Below are 9,411 nucleotides of genomic sequence, written 5' to 3' on the forward strand. Positions count from 1 at the left end.
TGAAAATGAAAATCGGGTTGACGTCTAAATCCAACGACGTCAAGCTCCAATGTTGGGCAGATGCTGAATTTTGGCTGGAATAAACCCCCCCCCCCCCCCCCCCCAAAAAAAAAACATAAAAAAACGGTGAAATGCATGGCAGTACACATATTACCAGCTTCACTTATTACTAACCAGTTTGACTTTATTTCTGTCAGATGTCTACAGAAGTTATTTTTGAGAATTAACAGAGGGTTAGATGTTGATGTTTTATTTGAAAATGTTTGGTCACCATTATTGTGATCAGTGTTTGCTTTAGTTGGGTAGTTTGACTTGTGGCTTAGGGAGTTTGTGGTTCCTGTAATAGTGTTATAAAAGGAGCCATAAACAAAGATAAGGTGGTATAGTTTTCATCATCATTAAGAAAAATGATTGAGAAAATATTTTTTATCGTCATTGACCCAAAGGGGTTATTTATTATTAACGAACAATATTCAAGAGACAATACTTTCTTCCCTCAGATCAGACATTCTGAAATTGTATTTTTAAATACATTTTGGGAGAAAAAGCTTTCGAGACACATAGATAATCATCAATAATCAGTATGTGAATCTCAACAATGGTGACACGCTCCATGCAGCAATGCATGCTGGGAGCCACCATAGTATAAAACACATGGCTCCCAGCATGCATTGCTGCATGAAGCATGTCACCATTGTTGATATTCATACGCTGATTTTTGATGTCTGTGTGTGTCAGCGTAGGTTAAGTTTTTTGAGGTCAAGTTTGTTAAAAGATTTTAACTGATTGTTATAATACCGCTGGATCTCATGTGGCAGAAATGCAGGGTTTGTACTATGAATGTACTAATGGAACAACATAATTGTTAGATTAAAAAACATCAGCAAATCAGGTTATTTCATGATGATTATAAAACCATTAACAGGTAACAGCCATCACTTGATCTCATGTCACTTTAGCTTTCTTTGATGCTGCAAATGTGCTCGACAAACATACTGTCACAGCAGCCACAATAGCCAAAACATATAATAAATGTTAAGAGCTCAACTAATGGAAACACTAATCACTGTTATGGTGTTTAACTGTTATATGATATGGAAATTAAACACATTAGAGTTAAACCCCTGTTAATTTTCAATAAGAGATTTTGTAGATGTCTAACAGAAATAAAGTCAGTCTGGTTAGTAATAAGTAAAGCTGGTAATGCTGTTTGTGGAGTTGTTTAATCCTCCTCTGCTGAGATCTTGAGATATTTAATGTGCTGCCATACATTTCACCCATTGTTGCAGTGTGGTGCTTATTTCAACCAAAATTCAACTTCTGTCTGTTGTTGGAGTTTGATGTCACACAAAGTTGGGTTTAGACGTCAACCCGACTTTAATTTTCAACTAAAATATGACTACTGACTGATGTTGGATTAGTTGGAGTCCAACGTCTTCCTGACGTCACAATGATGTACTGTGCCTGCTGGGTGGTGTTTCTTTTTCTTCTTCACTTGTGTATTTTTGAAAATTTTGAACAGAAGATGCATACTAGCACCCTCTACCATAAAACAATGAAAACACAGATTCTAGGAGTATAGATCAAATATATTTAGACTTTTTGTAAGTATAAGTCAAGTATACTTAAACGTAATTTTAAGTATATTTCTGAGAAGTACATAAAGAGCATTTTTGAGAAGTACATAAAAAGTAAACTTAAAGTATACTTTCCTATTTTTAGTTTAAAAGAAGTATACTAATAGCACACTTGAATAAACTTCTTTTTCGTAAGGGCAGCCAAGGCAAAGAGCTCTGATGCGGAAGGAACCTATGTTTAGAAGCATGTGTTTGTCATAGACAGTTATACAAACAACATCCAACACGTAGAACAACAACAACAACAAATAAGTAAAACAAACAAAAAACTGCAAAGTTTACTCTGAGTTCGAAACACGGCCGCCATGCTCAGCGCAATCTTTGATGCATGTATTATCCTCCACACATCTACACTGTGAAACAAAGTGGAAATGGAACAGCTTGACTAATCTTCAAAGCGGCTGAGCTTTGTCCAGAACTGCTGGTCCTTGGCAGTGCCAAGCTCTCTTGGCAGGGTTTCTTGATAATTTCTTTCTTCTGGAGCTAAATCAGTGGCTTGTTTAAAAGAAAAAAAAAACTTGAAGATTTGATCTTGTTCATTTTAGTCAACTTTATTATTTTTCTAACAATACATTTGGATAAATTTACTAAGTTGAAAATAGTGAGATATTATATAAAAAAACTGTGTCACAGAAATCTTTCAAACACATTGGAGAGTTTTGTTTGAGGACTGTGTGACACTGAGTGTGTCATTATGGTTGCACACTGTTCTGGTGTGCCCTAGCACTTTTCAAAGTTTTTTATTGGCCTGCTTGCACAACATAAAAATCTTCACTCTCTGTCTGTCTGTTGTAGTAAACTGAATGTGTTTTGCAAATGTCATCACTCATCTTTGTGGCTTCAGTTGCAGATGGATAGAGGAGATATTGGTACTTGTACTGATACCGGTCCACAACTGATAAAGTCATTTGATAGCTAAACATCCAAAGCAATTAAGAAACACTTACAGTTAACTAGAATGTTCAACACATTGAATGATGACCTGGAGAACTGAAAACACAGAACCTTGGTATTTTGACTCTTTATTCAGTGATTGCGCTCAGATGTGTTGAGCATTATTATCCTGGAATATGGGATTCATGAGGGAAATTGTTTGAACCATATGATGTACCTGGAGGGAGGGAAAAGGATGTGTCATGCTTTGCTTGCCATGGATAAACCTTTTTTTTTTTTTTTTTGGGGGGGGTGGGGGGACGAGGTTCAGGTCATTTATGATTTAGTGCTGAATCCTAATTCTGCCACCATGAACCAGTTTTGAATGGTGAATGATTATTCCTTGTGAAGTTGAAGAATTCTTGATTTGGACAGGAGGCAGAAAACCACTTTAGTGTGTCCTAAATGGTCAGCGCCCCTACATAAGAGACCTGCAGCACTATGAGGACACAACTGTTTCACTATTTCTGAAGAAAATACTGGCACAATAGTGCATATAAGAGGCTAATCAAACAATCAGCGTAATCAACCTCAGTATTTTTCTTCAGAAGGTTTGAGGTGTTTTCCCAGCTGTCCAAGTGGCTGTCTAAAATCTCTGCTGCCTGTATGATGATGTGATTAGGGCAGCATTATTACACATGCTCTTCTCAAGACACAGCAAGCACGTTTCACACCTCAGCTTCAGTTCTCATCATGTAACACTCTGCAATGTCGTGATCGAGTCACTGATCTCTGTCCTCTGCAGGGTCTGACCGGTAAAGACGGTGAGGCCTGGGCCCTCTGGCTTCCAGGTGAGTGTGCAGATCACTGGGCAAATGTTAACTGGTGCAATGCTAGTCTTATTCAAGTCAAGAAGAGTATCATTACATTCTCCATTCATCAATATCTATGGGTAACAGCTCTTTAAGATAACAGCTGCAGGCTGCCTCTTTTTACAGTGCAAAGTGTTTCATGCACATTTTACAGTCATTGTAAATTTACTGTCATGGCTTGTTGCTTAACAGTTAACATTAACAATTCCAGCAACAACAATATTATGAGAGATATTTATTTATAAAAATCATTCTGTAGGCAAAGCTAATTATTTCCATCCATTCATTTGACTCGTGTATCGATCAGGAATTAAGAAATGTAAACAATACTGAATCTGAATATAAAGTTGTACTTACTTTTCAGTCCTTTTCAGATGTAAATTATTTCTCAGGAGATCATGAGATCATTTTAGAATTTACAGAAATTGATCAGTAAATTAATTACTGCCCAAATAAGATTCTCAGCTGAATTTCATCATTCTGAATTTCACCACAGTTAATAGTAGACCATGTTTAATAGTGGATGGGCCAAGCAAATTAACTTTTACTGACATCATTTTTTGTACAGATGTATTGTTATTCGAACCATTTTGTGGCTGCTCATCTGGGCCAGGACACTTCTGAAAATATAACTCCTGGATAAATGTGGACAAAAAAAAAATAAATAAAAAAAAAAAAAAAAAAATATATATATATATATATATATATATATATATATATATATATATATATATATATATATATATATATATATATATATATATATATATATATATTATAAAAACATGTACTACAGTAAGTGCCATCCCAACAGGGCATTAGTTCAGATCATGCCTTTGCACCTTATGATAAAGGACCTGTAACAGTATTATTATAGGACATAATGAACAAGTAAGTGACACGATTAACCACTACTGTGAATTTTTCTGAAAAAAACTATCACTTAGGCTTCTGTTTGTTTCAGGGAATAATCCAGGTCCTGCAAATACTACTAAGATTAATTGAGGTTACAAAGGACATCCTTTAAATAGATCTGTAGTTCTACAGCTAGTTGTGTTACTTGAAGATTTATTTTATCAATAAAATATTGAACAATTTTGATTAACAACATGTTTGCGTGTCATAGCATTGTAATTAATTTTTATAATTTTTTTTTATGTTTGTAGGGTCTTCCCAGACCTCCTGGCCCCCCGGTGAAGGCGGTAAACCTGGTGATCAGGTGAGAGTTTCTGAATGTGGCTGCTCTGAAGAAGAGGAAACCTTGCTCTACATGTTATTCTGCTGGCTGCACTTAGATGTCTAATGAAGCCTCGTGTCTGTCTTTGCTCATTAAGGGTGTTCCAGGAGAGGCTGGTGCCCCAGGGGGCACCGGACCACGTGTGAGTCTCAGCTCCATGCTTTCTCTTTGGTCTGTGAGTACTTGGTATTGTTGTGTGTTAAAATGCCCTGCACCGCTTTTCCTCCTCGGGGTGAACGTGGTTTCCCAGGAGAGAGAGGAGGTGTGGGGCCACAGGGCCTCCAGGGGCCTCGAGGTCTTCCAGGAACTCCAGGAACTGACGGTCACAAGGTAAGCAGACAGGCATCACCATGATCACAATACAGCAAAATATACTGTACTGAAGTCTCAAATCCTGACTCACTCACATGCTTTATGGTAACACATGCTACAGCTTTCACTTAATGTGTTTTGAGATGCACTGAGCTTAAGGGTAAATGTGATGAAGCTTATAAAGATATGGTGGTTATAAAGGTAGGGTGCCATTGGGCCAGCGGGAGCTCCTGGTGCTCAGGGACCTCCAGGATTACAGGGAATGCCTGGAGAGAGAGGGACATCTGGCATTCCTGGACCAAAGGGTGACAGGGTAAATGCAATGGCAAAACATCTCTGTGAGTTTGTTTAAATCCACCCTCTATGAGACTAGGCCTGTGTCTTGAGGTTTATGAAGAGATACTCAAGTTTATGAAACTCTGTTGATCTGTTACCTAACACTTGATTATGATTGTGAGATTCATGGATGGTCCAGCTGTCTTGCTTAGAAAATGATATAAAAGTACTAGTTAAGCATGATTGCCCATTTACTGCAGTGCGTGCAAACATCTGCGATGAAAGTACTGCAGTGGATATCAGTCATAAGGCGACAATGGTGAGAAAGGACCTGAAGCAGCTCCTGGGAAAAATGGCGCAAGAGTAAGAATCTTCTTGTTTTTTCCTCTAATAGATACTAACACAAGTGTTGATTTTTACATCTATGGTTGGCTGGTGCTTTTCAAGAGTAACGAAGCACAGATGAATGCTGTTGTGTGTATAGTATGTGAGCAGTTTTGCTCTAAGCAGCTGCTTCTCAAACTACCCCTAAATAGTGAACTACATATCCGATTTGGTTTTCAAATGGCAATAAGAAAAAATATGATTAAGCCATACTTCTTGTTTAGTCTTCTAGCCACTGGACACCACTGGTCTACATGATATAACTAAATACATCAATCAAATTAATCCTGAATAGCATGTGTGTGTTGGAGTGGGTTAACTTTACACAAAAGACAAAGTCTGCATGAACATGCCAGTATGAGTTCACTTCTGGATGAATGCATGTGTGAATTCATATGAGCATGTATCATTTCTGCAGCAGAGTCAAACTGCTCTTCTGTAGGGATGTTAATAAGAGCCTTTTAAAGTAATACTACTGACGTTTATGAACAGGAGTGGATGAGGAAAATGCTTTGTCTTTACAGGGTTTAACAGATCCAATTGGTCCTACTGGTCCTGCGGGACCCAACGGTGAAAAGGTACTAAAGTTATCAGTGTATTATCAGTTTGTTAATCTGTTGAACATCTACACATGTGGTCAGAATATTTGGTACCCTTTGTAAATATGATCAACTAAGGCTGTGAAAATGAACCAGATTTGTTAATAAATCTCGATCTTTTATTTTACAAAATCAGAAAAATCTAACCTTTCACTGGAGAATAAGAATTTAAAATGGGGGGAAATATTATGAAATAAAGTTTTTTTTTTTGTTTTTGTTTTTTTTTCAAACAACCGTTGACACAATTAATGGTACCCCTAGAAATTCTTGTGAGTTATGTATATCTGAAATGTATTCCCATTCATATTCACAATTTTGAGCACACCAAGGTTATTATGAACATGAAATTGTCCAGACATGGCTTTCTGTTTCACAAAAATATAAAGAGGAGAGAAAAGAATGGCCAAATTCCAGATGAATCACCCATCACAATGAGAAAAACGAAATAATATATTTCTGATGTGCAGCAAAAGATAATTGAGCTTAACAAATTAGAAAATGGCTTCAAGAAAATTCCCATTTTCACCATCAGGGCAATAATTAAGAAGTTCCAAACATCATAAAATGTTATTAATATGCCTGGAAGAGGACGTGTGTCTATATTGTCCTACTGCGCAGTGAGGAGAAGAGTTTGAGTAGCCAAAGACTCTTTGAGGATCACAGCTGGAGAATTGCAGAAAAAGGTCTTTTCGTGGTCAGAAAACCTGGAAAAACAATATCAAACAGCACCTACATCACAACACATTGTTTAGCAGGGCTTCAAGAAAAGAAAAAATCAAAAACAGGAAAATGCTTTCAACAAAAAACAAACTCCAGCATATTCATTTGTCAAACATGGCTAGAACTTCAAATGGGACTGGCTTCTATGGTCAGACGAGACAAAAAAAAAAAAAAAAAAAGAGCTTTTTAGCAGCAAATCCTCCAGATGGTTTGGTGAACACAGGCATTAAAAGTACCTCATGTGTACAATGAGATATACTACAGTATTTTTGATGTTGTGGGCCTATATTTCTGATGGAGGTCCTGGACAAACTGTTTAGATACATGGCATCAATAATTTTATAAAATTCCGTCAGATAAAAAGAAAATCCTAAAGTGACTGACTCTGTTAGAAATCTTATAATGGGCCATGTTTGGATCTTCCAACTGGACAATAATCTAAAACAAACCTTAAAAACAACACAAAAATGGGTCACTGGGCACAAAACCAAGCTTCTTCCATGGCCATTCCAGTCCTCTGACCTGAACCCTATAGAAAATAAGTGTGGTGAACTGAAGAGGAGAAGCACCATCGTGAGCTGGGAATCTGAAGGAATGGTCTCTGATCACGTCAGGTGCTCTCTTACCTCATCAGGCATTATAGGAGAAAACTTCTTTATTATTTCTGGCAAAAGTAGGTTTCAAAATGTATTGAATAAAATGGTACTTCTAATTGTGTTTAATGTGTATTAGAGAAATTATTTTATTTCATAATGATATTTCACCCATTTTAAATTCTTATAGAGCATGGGAAACTACGTCACTGCGCAAAGTGAAAGTGAAAGTGACATGACATACAGATCAAGTGTAAGATTACATATAAATAAAAACTCAACAAGGAAGCAAAGATGTGGTATTTAGAAAAAAATCAAGACAATCAACAAACTCAATCTGCACGAACACAAAGAGTGGTAGGATGATCTTAAAGAGCTGCCGCTCGTAACCTTCCCCAATGTGTTTTCTTACCTTGTTTGTAGTGTCAGAGCGTACACAGCTGATCAGTTTAAAATGATAAATCTCTCGAGTCTCACCTGCAATTTACAAATGGATGGGTGCAGAACCTTCAAATTTTCAGCGTCAACGAGCGGAAAACTGTTGTCTGCACAATGGTCTTGAATTAATCAATTTTAACAATTGTCTTTCTATGTACCTTTTTCACTTATTACATTGTCTATGTTCTTGATACTTGAAGGTTACTGTACTATACTTGAAGGATACTTGAAGTGCACTGAACGTATAAATTAAATAATCTTCCTTTTTTTTCAAATTTCACTGCCCTACCTGTGGTCTTGATACTTCTTTACCTAATTACCTTTTATGTGTTACACTGTCCCTTATTGTAAACCGTACAAATTAACCTCAGTGTGTTATGATGCACAAATAAAGAGATACAGAATTGATCAATTTTGCCGTTTATTACTGTAACAGGTGGTATGCAATATGCAAAACACTGATAATGCAGGAGATGTGGTTCATGCATAGGTAACATTTAATGTAAGTCTGTCAATATATATATGCACATACATACGTGTGTATATATCAGAAATATTTACATGTGTGTATACAGCATATGCAAGTTAATACCTCTTATGTATACACAGACATGTATGCATATACACACACACACACACATACACACACACACACACTTAAATATACACAGTACACAAACATTGATAAACACAAACTTAGATTTTTGATGTGATTCATTGTGATCAAATAATTTAACCATAGTTTATGGTTTCATGACAACGCTGGGGCCCATATTAGTCAGTGCACAGCATACAGTCATTATATCTTGTCCAGGAACGTCATGTCTTCACCTTGACATGGGAGTACCATGCTGACTGGTACAATTCCATTTAGTATGGTGTACTTTGTGCGTACACATCCAATCACCCTCTCCACATTAACCCTGAGGTGAGCTATCTGGCGTGTTTCCTCCACACCTTTTGCATCCGGCTGGCTGCGTCCTCTTGTGTCCTCTTTCACTTCACAAATAAGCCCAACACTGTCTCTGATGTTAAATCCACGATCTGCCAACAAACATAACCAAGAAAAAACCAGACCAAAGGGACAATCCTTCTTTTCACGTCACGTTCTCAGACTCTATTCTCCAATGAAAGGTTAGATTTTTGTCAATTTATAAAATAAAGGATCAAAAGTATTGACAGTGCAGATTTATTTTCACAGCCTCCTTTGATCATATTTACCAAGGGTAGCAACAATTCTAAGCACATGTGTAATATTAATAACAACCCTGTACATTCCTCAGGGAGAATCTGGACCTGCTGGACCATCTGGAGCTGCTGGTACTCGTGGTATTCCTGTGAGTCTCTCCCAAACTAAAAGTGGGATTTATCTGCTTTCCATACATTCTAGATTGATGTTAACATATTTCTGCAACTTGCATATATAATTAATTGCATCCAGTGATCTTCTGTTGCTAAAAGATTAAATTT

This window comes from Carassius gibelio, chromosome A15 (assembly GCF_023724105.1).
Source record: "Carassius gibelio isolate Cgi1373 ecotype wild population from Czech Republic chromosome A15, carGib1.2-hapl.c, whole genome shotgun sequence".
Classification (NCBI taxonomy): Eukaryota; Metazoa; Chordata; class Actinopteri; order Cypriniformes; family Cyprinidae; genus Carassius; species Carassius gibelio.